The sequence below is a fragment of the Homalodisca vitripennis genome, chromosome 8 (genome assembly GCF_021130785.1).
Source record: "Homalodisca vitripennis isolate AUS2020 chromosome 8, UT_GWSS_2.1, whole genome shotgun sequence".
NCBI lineage: Eukaryota > Metazoa > Arthropoda > Insecta > Hemiptera > Cicadellidae > Homalodisca > Homalodisca vitripennis.
Window position 1 is genome coordinate 88296781 of NC_060214.1, and position 13880 is coordinate 88310660.

A 13880-nucleotide genomic window follows, 5' to 3' on the forward strand; every position below is an offset into this window, starting at 1 on the left:
ATAGCTATAAACATGCGGCATCAATTTTGTAGGTCAAAGTATATAAATGCTATAAGTAGTGAAAGCACTTATGATGCTATATAATCGAGCTTATAATAATTTTTAATTGGTGGTAGATAATCTTAAAGTACATAATAATATCAGTGTTTATTGTTAAAAGATGATCAAAAGTTAAACTAAACTGCCACTGACCTTTATTTCAGATTCAGTGCCTAAAGAAATATTTCTAGTTCAAATAAATTATATTTCACATCACACGCCATAGTGGAGTTTGCCTTGTTGTCACGACGGAAAAAAATTATAATCCCTCTGAGAAATCTAATTTATTCACACTTTTCCTACCTTCAGTCCTTGTAATTTTTATCCAATAAAAAAAGGTATCTTTTTATCCATTTAATATACTTGCTATCTAAGGTATTTTCCACGCCGTAGAAGTATGTTTTACTGTTGCGTTTCTCTATAAAATGTACACATTTATATATCTTTAAAGTCTCCTTAGCTCAAAAAGTGTATTTTTTCTGTCATTGTACTATACTTGCGTTCAAAGTTATTTCCCTACAGTAGAAGCGGTCACCTTATTGTTCAGAACAAAACCGCATATACATACATTGGTCTAAAAAGCTAATTTTAGTCAAAACATTACTACTTCCAAAAATTTTAATTTACTTCTGGTCCAAGGTAATTTATTACCGGTGCCGGTAGTATGGTAAGAGCATGTGTGTAAAATTTCACCTTTCCAGTACAGCGTGAGATTTTAAATACAAAATAAAGGTCGCAACTCCATTTTTTGGCTCCTACTGCTAATGAAGTTCATTAAATGTATTAAACTTTTTCATTTGAGAGCATTAGGTATGTACTTGGCTATTGGGATGTTTATACATAAAATATAGCTCTTCTAGGGGATGCGATCACATTACAGACTCGGTTTTCCGTTGCTTTTTATTTACGTTGAGATTATAAAACACGTGTATCTCTAATTGCATCGTTGTAGGCTATTTGTAAGTAGAAGAACAGAAAATGATGTCTTCTAGGAAATTCAATCCCACTTCAACCTCTATGACCAGTCGATCTGTCCTATATATCGTTTCTGTTGGGAATATAAGGCGCGTGTATTTAAAGTTTCTTCGTTCTAGATTATTGAAAACTTATTAAAGAAAAATAGTCCTTCTAGAGGTTTTAAACCCCATTACAACCAGTATACTGGTATACTCGTATGTTCCATATTTATGTAATGATTTATTTTCCTATTTAAGATATGAGGCATACGTGTACCAAATTTCAAATTTCTGAAATATCAAGGTAAGAGAATCGGTGATGAGTTAGTGAGGGTTATGGCTTTTATTTTTATAGATAATCTTACCGATTTGTAAATGTTACAAAAAAGTTGAGTCAGTGAGGAAACAGGATTTTTCAGACATCTGCCATTGTTCAATGATGCAATGCAATCAGTAACACGTATTTAAAGTAGTTAATTTGGAACGTTTGTTTCAGTTGTAAGTGAATTAGTTTTTTGACGAATAATTGAAAATTATAACAGTAAAATTCCACTTTACATTTTGGTAACACGTAAAGGAAATTGGCGACCTATATTCTTCGAGAAAATATAACTGGTTCACAACCAACTTTAAGCATTCCTCTTTAAAACACAGTAACTAATGATTAGTTTCGAATGCTTATTGAAAGCCAGGGCTCTGTCGACCCTGTTTTCAACATCAAATGGCTTTCCATAACGTTCCATTGACGTAATTACCATAAAAACCTAACAATATGCAGTTTTGATTGCAATCAGATTATCTAGACTCAAGTTCATTAATGAATTAGTCTCTATAATTGACATGTGATATAATTTTTCAATAGTCTGACTGACGTAATTAGAACCAGTGTCTTTTATCCACTTTTCAAAAATGTTGGTAGCAATTAATCTCGTAAATATTAGTCGTTGAAATACTAATGATTCATAACCAGCAACTTATTAGATATAACCTTACAAATTCAAACTTTATAAGTCTTTTGATTCCCATACATGATATACGAAAAAAGTTATGACAAGAGGCACTTTGGAATTGGAGTTACTAAGGGCCTCGCGTGTAAGTTGGAAAAAAAATAATTTTGGGTTTTAAGATAAGTACGACGCTATATTGGATTTGGTTTGTAGTAAAAGAGGCACTTTTAAAACTACAAATACCGTTTAAGGTAAATTTGAATACATAAATCCGGTGTTACTGAACTAAAAACATGTTGTTTTCAATAGAAACATTTGCAAGGAAACATTGAGAATGAAAATCTAAATTTCAAATAAAATGGATAAATTGACTTAGGCACCTCAATTATGTATATTAATCTTGATAATATCATAAATGCAAAAATGCCTTTACTTGTTTGTTTTGCTTTCATACATAAACTATTTAACAATTGTACATGGCCATTCTTATGTCTCCTGGGATGATTATAGGCCTAATCGTGTGTCAAAAGTATCTCTGAGCTACGCCCTACTGGTTTATAAAGCAGCAAAAAACCATCTTCGTGGCTAACGTTTGTGTTATATAAATTAAAAGAGCCTGTTAAATGTAATTAAATGTTCTGTGAAAACATTATATTATGACAGCATGAACTACTTAAACCAATATTTTCAGTTTGTTTAGATTTGTAGAATGGAAGAAAAAACAAAAGTAACAATACTTTATATTTCCACATCGCGGCAACAAGGTAAACCAGGTAGTTTATTTTGGATTCTAATTAACCAACGAAAATGGGAATGTGTACATGTAAAATATTGAATTGGACATTGTATGACGGCATATTTGCAATAGCTGAAGGACGAAAAACAGAGGGTTTGGGAATTAGCTTGATTCAACAAACCATTCTCCCCGTGAACACAACGAAACCAGCGAGCGCAGTGAGTCTGTGATTATAGCGAGTGGAATCACAAAGCAGTACATGGGACACTAAATGCAATTTTTATGACAGAAAATCATCGAGAGTAAATTGCGCCCATTTCTCACTGAAGAGGTTCACGATACCGATTAGGCATACAAATATACGATTATATTAGACAAATTACATTTTTAAAATACCAAAGGACCCTAATTAATTGAATATAAATTTAATATTATACAGAGCATGGCTTACTATGGAGTTTGGCTGAACATAATGATTGTTACAATTTTATTATCTGTATGAATGTCTATCTGTCTATTTTCTCGCAGGAATCTCGAGAATATAATTAATTATAGAGTTGTCGAGTAAAACTTTTCCATACCATCTCAGCAAAGCCTGTTATGCGACGTGTGGTGTGAAGTACTTCTATCTTGGAAATCTAGTACAACAAATAAGCATTTCCAACATCTTCAATCAATATCCTTACGGGTTGACATCGGATTTCAGCCCCTGAAAAATCTCCATATCCATTTGAATTATAATTAATTAAATTAAAAAGATTGATTAATAACTTTGTGAAGCGATTATTACAATATTTAACAGTAATTACACACTTTATGACCAAATTAAGCTTTTCAGACTTATGTTAACTTTAATATAAAACTAAAAACATGTATTTTTAATAGAGAAAATAGCTCTAAGACATTAACAATATATTATATATATAATAAAACTAATGTGTAATTTATCAACTTATTTTATAATACAATGTTAATAGAAGAATTTTACTAAGCCATTGCCATTTATAAAAATAAAAAGAAATGTATGATGAGTGTTTGGGAAAACAATACAAGCATTACTGTGGCATCTAAAAAGCAATTTATTCTTGATTTTTAGGTTTATGCGACCCACATCAAATAAACAGTAAATTATTTCAGTTCATACCCCGACTAAACTTTACAATATTTTTGCGTAGTGTGAATCAGAAACTTCTTATGTAAGTTACAGACAATTCTAACCAGAAATGCTTCTATATGTATTGCTGTTTTACAATTATCCAAATTATGTTATTGACTAATATCAGTTTCAGCACATTTCCATCAAATGTATGTATGTGAGAGCAGTCCGTTAGATAGTAAATATAAGTGCTTGGATATTCAAAGTTCTAGTTTCATTGTCAATTTGCTAGAACGTGTTGCAATCATCAGCACTTCAGTTTTAAATTCAACTGTATCAAAGTACGATTTGGCAGCAAATTTACTGAGCTCCATGTTTTATTAGAACTGCCTGCAGTGCTCAGTTCATTATGGTAATTGAAGTAATCAAACTTGGTTGGAGAGTTGATCTGGACTGAAAATCGAGTCAATTGATTCCCGGTTTACAATAAGCAATACTCAGTGGCAGTGATTGCTAATGGACTAATATTATCAGTAAACAAATTACCTTTTAATGAGACCATATATAGTGGACTGTAATTTTCCACGTATAACATTTGAGTAGTGTTTGCTTAAAACATAGATTTTTATTATAAACCCAATGAAATTTAATTATCCTGGAAGTGAGCTTTGCTATTTTTTATTTTATTGTTAATTGTTACCAAAATTTTTTAAACAATTATTTGGTACAATTAATAGGATATTAAATAACTTGAGATGCATTCAGGTAGGTATACAATTATGTACATGATACAAAAACATCGTTTTTACTAAAAGATAAACATGTCATTCTGTTACACTATACCATATAGCCCTATACATTAATGGATTGATCAAACTATACGGAGGGCAAAGATTTGGCTCTTGTAAAACAGAAAACACCAGTTAGTATCAGATATAAGATGTATGTATATAAGTAGATATGAATATGGGGTTCCTAGCGCACTTTCGGAGCCAACAGAAAATCAAGGGAAAATACTGTTTAAAGGACAATAAACGAATCTGTAACTCACGAATGAAAAATTACCGAATCTATAGCTGTTTGCTTCTACTTTCTTGAGCTGTCAAATCAATCTATTTGAAATGTCTGCTACGAATAAACGAAAAATCTTCTACTCTACAAAATTGATAGTAACACAGTCTTTATCTTTAATAGTCTTCTTTCCAGTAACAATCAAGTGTAATTTATCATTTTTATTCAATTCTTTAATCTTTTTTTCATCCAAAAACAGTCAAAAATCTGTTCGGTAAGTGTACTTTATAATCTTCCAACTCGGCAATTATTGTAAACCCGAATTTATCTTTCATTTTATCCAGATTCAAAATTTTGTATTTCTTATTTTCTTCTAATTCATTCAACTTCTTATATACTTTAAATCTTTGCTCACCAACTTCATTTAATTCCTTTAGTAGCTCCATTTACATAAGAAAAAATTTGAGTGGTGTCAAGTTTCACTATTTAGTAAAATATCTTTTTATTAAGGAAAAATTATCAACTCCTAAGCCCAAAGTCGGCAACAATTTGAAACAATTCAGCAGATAATCAAGGTTTTTTAAGGTCCCTACACACTAGTATTAGAGTTTTTTTGAAAAATCCTGAAAATCTACTGAATTATCTCAAATTATTGCCAACTTTAAGCTTAAAAGTTGATAACTTTTCCTTAATAAAAAGATATTTTACTAAATAGTGAAACTTCACACACTCAAATTTTTCTTATATAAATGAAGGGTGAAAAAGTAACATGTCCGTTTTGTAAGAAAGAAATCCTAAAACATAACTATGATCGACATTATAGCTCAAAAATCCATTTAAAAAACAAACAACTTTACGAAAGTGAACTAAATTATTTGAGGAATTGGGCTAAAGAAAATCAAATTGTCGATCATGAAAAGATGTACAATATAGAAAAATTACGAGAATTAAAGAGAAATTTCAAAGTTGAAAAGAAAAATCTCGACCTATTTAATGATGAAAAAATTCAATCAATCGCTGAAAAATTGTCCATAGAAACAAACGATAAAACTAAGTCTGAAGTGATCGACAATTCCATGTCAATTTACAAATATCTATCAATTATGAGGCCAGAAATTAAAAGTTTAATAGAAAAATTTCAAGAGAATGTTAAAAATATGAAAGGATATCTCTCTTTGGAATGTGAATATGAACGAACTTTAGTAAACGGTGAACCACAAACTTGCCCAATGTACTTTTAATATAATAAGCAGGACGAAAATATTTGACATAAACGACTTTATTTCTAAACAATTTAATAAATTATCACATCGAGAACAGACAAATCATCCAAATAGGGGTTCAGGATGGACATTTAAAACGCTGCATACAACTAGTTTTGAGCCTTAACAAACAAACACGAAATGATGAATGCTGGATCATATATCGATTTACCAAAGAAAATCAAAGATAAAAAAAGCTTGTATAAATATCAAAAATAAAGATGATTATTGCTTTATTTATTCTATCCGATGTGCTATTGAAAAACCTGAAAGAGGACTGCGAAAGATCAAAACAATATGAAAAATTTGTAAATGACGAGATATTTTCAGGTTTCGAGTATCCAATGTCCTTAAAAGATATACAATCAATTTGAAAAAACGAAGTTACAATTCCAAGTATAAGTATCCTAAAAATGTCTATCAATGTCTATACTTATGACGAAAAACTCAACATTGTTCCGTTGCAAATTTCAGAAATGTATGACGCCGAGTTAGAAGTTGATTTATTGTATGTAAAACAAGAAGATAAATCTCATTATGTTTTTGATAACCGATCTAAATAGATTAGTGAGTTCACAGGTATCTAAACATAAAGAAAGGAAATTTCTTTGTAGAAGATGTTTAAGCCATTTCTACAAATCTGGAGATTTAACAGATCATTTAGAAAATTTGCAAGCAACATGAAGTTTGTAAGCCAATAATGCCATTTCCTTCCAGGACAAACAACTTACTTTACTAATTATCAAAAGAAGTTTAGCCATCCGTACGTTATTTATATGGATTTTGAAAGCATATTAGAGAAAATTTCGACATGTAAGAACAATCCACAAAGATCGACTACAACCAAGATTCAGAAGCATATTCCTTATGGTTTTACTCTATATTTGGTGTCAAATGTAACCAATCGCATGTACAAACCTATATGTTATAGAGCAAAAAATGAAGAAGATTTGCCAAATGTTCCTGCAAAAATTGTTTGAAGAACTCAATAAAATATCAAAATACATAGCTACAAAATATAATTCTAAGAACAAAAACCTATGAAATTGACTGAAGAAGAAGAAATTTCATACCAAAATGCAAACGTTTGTCATATTTGCGAATGGTCTGCTTATGATGTTGAGTCAATTCAGTATGGTTTTACTCCTGATAGTTGGAAAGATAAGAGTTTATAATAAAGTAAGAGATCATTGTCATTTAACAGGTAAATTTCGAGGCGCAGCTCATTCATGTTGTAATCTGAATTTGAAATTTCCACAAAATATTCCAGTTTTCTGTCATAATATGTCAAATTACGATACTCATTTGTACATAAAAGAGATGGCTAAACAATATGGAAATGTTGATTTGATCGCAAACACCGATGAACGATATATAAATTATTCTGTAAATTCTGGATATGGATATGAATTCGAAGGTAATAAACCTAGAAAATACATTAAGTTTTCTTTCGTAGATACGTTCAGATTTATGGCCTCATCTATAGAAAAGTTAGCTAAAAATCTAAAGACAAAAGATTTTAAACATACAAATCATTTTATACAGGATGGAAGAATATTGAATGAAATTCTAAAAAGACAGCCAAATGACGACAACGAGATTTTTAAAATTCTATCTGGAAAAGGAATATTTCCCTATGAATTTATCGATAGTATTGAAAAACTTGATTACACAGAAGAGCTAAAAATTCAAGATTTCTATTCACTTTTAAACAGATGAGAGCATATCTGAGAAAGATTATCAACACTACTTGAGCGTTTGGAACAAATTAAAAAGAGAAAAATCTTGGAAATTACTCTGATTTGTACAATATCCAAGATGTTTTATTGCTTGCTGATATTTTTGAAAACTTCAGAAACATTTGCTTGAATTGTTACAAACTCGATTCGATCCAGCACATTATCTGACTGCTCCAAGTCTCGCATGGGACGCTATGTTAAAATTAACGAAAATTGAGCTTCAGCTAATTAACGATTATAACATGTATTTGATGATTGAAAAAGGTATTCGCGGAGGCATTTCTCAATGTATTAAACGATATGTTAAAGCAAATAACAAATATTTGAAAGATTTTGATGAATCAAAGCCTGAAAACATATCTGTTGTACGTCGATGCAAACAACCTTTATGGTTATGGTCTTATGAAAAAACTGCCGTTTAGTGATATCAAGTGGATGAATCCTAAAAACATATACAAAAGAAGAGTGGCAAGAAACAATTTTAGAACTCACTGGCGACGAAGATTATGGCTATATTCTCGAAGTTGATCTAGGATATCCAACAAATTTACATGAACATCACAATGATTTACCTCTTGCTCCCGAACATTATAAAAACAAACTTTGCACAACTTTACTGGATTAAAACTGAATACGTTGTTCATTCAAGAAATTTGAAATTCTATCTGGAACAAGGTATGATTTTGAAACATGTGAATAGAGTTATAGCATTCGATCAGAAGCCTTTTATGAAAAAGTGCATTGATTTTAACAACAAACATGAGAACCAAAGCTACAAGTGACTTTGAGAAAGATTTTTACAAGCTGATGAACAAACTCAGTTTTTTGGAAAATCTATGGAAAATGTGCGAAATAGATGTGATATAAAACTAGGAAATGAAGAATTTTCAATGAAACAAGCTAAGAAAAACAAATTTCAAATGCTTAATATCTTTGACGACAACTGTATAGCGAGTCACATGTTCAAACAAAAGGTTAAATTTAACAAACCGATCTACATAGGATTTTCAGTTCTTGACCTATCAAAATTGTTAATGTATGAGTTTTATTAACGATAAATTAAAAGAAGTTCGATCCAGATTTGAATCTGTGTTACATGGATACAGACAGTTATTTCCTAGAATTGAAACGACATCCTTTTAAAATTATTAAAGAAAATATAGATGACTTTTGATACAAGTGATTATCCAAAAGATCACGAATGTTTTCACTACTAAAAATAAGAAGGTAATAGGGAAATTCAAAGATGAGTTAAATAGCGAAGTTTTAGAAGAATTTTGTGGATTGAGATCGAAAATGTACTCGTACAAAATATCTAGACAAAAATCCAGTAAGATGCAAAGGGTTTAAGAGAAGCGTTGTAAATAAAACAATAAATATCGAAAACTTGAAGAAATGTTTGTTCGAAGATAAAGAAGAATTTAGAGAGATGACAGTAATCAAAAGCTACAAACATGAGTTGTACACCGTTACCATAAACAAGTTAGCACTGAACGCTAAAGATGATAAGAGAATTGTCCTAGAAAATAAGATCGATACAGTACCTTATGGCTATAAAAATGAAGCGAAATCTGATATATTAGACGAATTAAATAAACTTGGAAACTTTGAAAATTGAGAAATAACCGGAAGTGTTTACGAATATGAATTGAGAAAGTCAAAACTGTAATTTTTTCTATATAAATGGAGGCCCAAAAGAAGTGTACAAAGTGTCAAGAATTTAAAGATTTTGAAGAATTTTATAAGAATAAGCAAAGAAAATATGGATTTGAATATAATTGTAAAGACTGTCATAATAAATATCATAAAGAATTATACGATAAAATGGAAAAAATTAACTTTAGAAGAGAAAGAGTGCACACGGTGTAAAAAGGTTAAGAATATTTCAGAATTTTATAATCTCCATTATAGTAAAGACAACAAACAAGCATATTGTAAAGATTGTGCTAAACAAATCTTTGCTAGACCAGTTCTTTGCGTATGCGGAAGAGAAATTCAACATTTCTATAGTCTTAAAAGACATTTACAAACAAAATATCATAATTCGAATGTTTAGTAAAATTTAAGAAACATTTTCATCGTGCAATTTAGATATTCTATAAATCAGTCGAGATTCTGCCATATTTGTAGTAAAATGATTTCCGTTGTATAAAATATTCAAAGATTCTTTCATTTGGTTGTAGAGATTTATACTATTTGGATCTCCATGTCTTAATAAAATTTCCATTTCTGGGTAATCAATTTCAAGTTCTTTCAATCTTTTCGGTATTTCTCTCTTTTGAGCTCTGATAACGTAATAAGGATATTCCCACATGTGATTTCTTCTTAATTAATACAAAAACATGGTGTTTTTTTCTTAGCAAAATCTTTACAAACAAGGTCTGGTTTCATTAAGTCAATTTTTACACTTTGTTTTGCGATTATTTCCGTTTTTATTTCATCTTTAATTTGCAAGTGTTTAACTTCGTCCTCTAAATATTTAATCTTGTTTACAAGTTTGTACTCACCAAATTTACGAATACTTTGCAAAACTTCTTTTGTAACCCACTTTTTAAACAATTTCGATTCTGGCTTATTAGATCTCAAAATTAAAGAATATAAACCAGATTCATTAACGAAAATAGTATGTTTTTGAATATTTTCCTCGGGGTCTATGGGATAGACTCCTGTAATTTATACATTCAAACGTTGTTTTATCGTCATTATCGACATTATTTATGATAGCTTGCCTCGTGTTTTCATATTCTAAAATTTCTGCAACATCTTTTGCTTTGAACCAAATTTCGTTATTTTCGTCAACAATCGTAAAAATTTCTGTATTATTGAATTTGAGTTGATTATTTTATTAGATCTACAACTGTCACCATTTAGATAGAAAAGAAAATTTAACTAGTAATTTTTATTTTGAGTGTAAAGTCCAGATTCATTGATAAAAACAGTGTTTTTTTTTGAAAGTTTGAAGGTAAGAACGATTCGTTCCCCCCTTGATTCATCATTCTTTTCGACAATCTTAAATATATTGTTGTTTTACTCTCATTATTTAATAAATTTCCCTCAGAGTCTTGTATAGTTTAGAACGATTTTTTTGAATTCTTTTAATATTTTTTTCTAATTGGAATATAATTGATTTCATTCGGTTTTTCACTGATTTTTGATCCATAAGCAACATTTGGAAAAAAAAAGTGTACAAAATTTCAGATTCTTTGTGTAAATGTTCGGTATGATTTTCAAAACTAGGTTCAACGAGATTACAATGTACTTCAATTACATCAAACGGTCTAAATTTTGGCGTTTTTATTTCCTAAATATACCTGATTTGGCTCAATAGTTTCTTGAACAAACCCTAATAAATCTACAATAATTGCTGAAAAACATTATTCTTACTGGTGATTTTATTTGAATTTTATTAGAGAGATAATTTTTTTGCATTTCAAACTTGTTTTCGTCAAAGTTTAAAGATTTATATCTGATTGTTTGAATGTTTTTCAGATAATTTTTAAGGGAATTTTTTATTTGATCGAAGGTATAATATCCTTTGTTTAAAACCATAATATTTTGTTATGTTCTTCTCACTAAATCCTATACAATAAGGAGAACTTTCAACTAATATTTATTACAAAATTGTCAGAATAAAAACCGCTTAAACCGATGAAATAATTTGATTCTTCCTCTAAATGAATAGGATGTTCCAAGGTTAAAACTAATTTAGAGCTTTCTGAAGTCAACTTGAACAGCTTCATTTTCGTTATTTAAATGGAGAAATTTTTAAAGCAAAAAGATCAGATAAAAACTTCAAACGTTTGAAGAAAATAAGAAAGATCAACCAATCAGATTGTTAATTGTTGGTTCAAGTGGATGTGGAAAAACAACTTTATTATTGAATTTTATCTACAATAGGTTGATTCCTTATTCCAATTTGTATGTTTTTAGTAAATCTTTTAGAACAAGACGCCTATAAAAAATTACAAGAAAGATTTTGAAAATATTGAGAAGAACTTAAGCAAAGAAATATCACATTTTTATAATGCTTGTGAGGACATAGTTCCGTTTAGCGAATGTAAACCCAATTCGTTAATCGTTTTTGATGATTGTATTTTGGAAAATCAGGACGTTATTAAGGAATATTTTGTAATGTCTCGTCACAAAAACATATCTTGTATCTATCTTTCCAAATGCTTTTCAAAGGTTGATAAACAAGTTATTAGAAATAATTTGAATATGTTGTGTGTTTTTTAAGCAAGATGATCACTATTCGAGAAAAATTTACAACAATTATGTGGGATCTGATATGAGTTTTAACCACTTTAATGAATTATGTGATAAAATTTGGAAAGAAGACTATGGATTTTTAACTATTAATCTAACTTTGAAGCCTAAAAATGGTAAATATCTGAATAAATTTTCTAATATAAATGCTGCTCAGTGGTCTGACAAATCTACTTGATAAAATATTTGTTACAATTATTTTTATATTATCTTTAATTTTTTATTTACATTATGAAAATAACAGAAAAACGGTAAATCTGTTCACGTTCCACGTTCACGTTCATGTTTCACGTTCGTGTTTACGTTTCACGTTTTTACGTTCCACGTTCACGTTTTACGTTTCGTGTTCACGTTTTTACGTTCCACGTTCACGTTTTACGTTCCACGTTCACGTTTTTACGTTTCCACGTTCACGTTTTACGTTCCACGTTCACGTTTTTTACGTTCCACGTTCACGTTTTACGTTCCACGTTCACGTTTTAACGTTCCACGTTCACGTTTCAAAATTTTTCTAATTAAATGGTGAACGTAACTTCTGAAGAAGCGAAAAAACTTGATCAAATCGAAAAGAAATTAATCAAAGAATTTAAAGAACAGATTCGAATTGATGAAAAAGAACAAGAATTTATTCAAATATCAATCAAACCTGTAACTTCTGCAATAAAAAACGTTGAGGGCAAAATTGAAAATGTTTTAAGTGATAATCAAAATTTGATGAATTTGGTTCCAGTTGTACGGACAATTTGCCGATATTTCAATTCCAGAATCTGAAGAGTTTGAGTTGCCAAAATTACCATCTTCAACACCATTTAGACCTCGAATCATTGAAGACTCTACCATAGTTGAACCAATAAGTCCTGGAACAACGGATATAATAATTGGTGAAATTGGTAAAAAATTTCTTCCTAGAGCAAAGGATGATAAATTTGGTTTGTATTGGGACAGAAAAAAGAGAAGTTTTATGATTGGAAATTTACCCGTTAATTTTGAACATAATGATATCATTATTAATGAAAAAACATATGAAGGAACTCAAGGTTTATGGAGATTATTAACAGACTATGACGCTCCAAAAGATAATTTATATTCTGAAGAAGATTTGAAAAAGTATACAGAAATTTTATGGGAATCTGACTCAATTTACAAAAATAATGATCCATCTACTAAGAAGCCTAGGTCAATTAGATGGATCATTATTTTTGTAAATTGAGTCAGATTCCCATAAAATTTCTGTATACTTTTTCAAATCTTCTTCAGAATATAAATTATCTTTTGGAGCGTCATAGTCTGTTAATAATCTCCATAAAACCTTGAGTTCCTTCATATGTTTTTTCATTAATAATGATATCATTATGTTCAAAATTAACGGGTAAATTTCCAATCATAAAACTTCTCTTTTTTCTGTCCCAATACAAACCAAATTTATCATCCTTTGCTCTAGGAAGAAATTTTTTACCAATTTCACCAATTATTATATCCGTTGTTCCAGGACTTATTGGTTCAACTATGGTAGAGTCTTCAATGATTCGAGGTCTAAATGGTGTTGAAGATGGTAATTTTGGCAATTCAAACTCTTCAGATTCTGGAATTGAAATATCGGCAAATTGTCGTACAACTGGAACCAAATTCATCAAATTTTGATTATCACTTAAAACATTTTCAATTTTGCCCTCAACGTTTTTTATTGCAGAAGTTACAGGTTGATTGATTTTTTGAATAAATTCTTTTCTTTTTCATCAATTCGAATCTGTTCTTTAAATTCTTTGATTAATTTCTTTTCGATTTGATCAAGTTTTTTCGCTTCTTCAGAAGTTACGTTCACCATTTA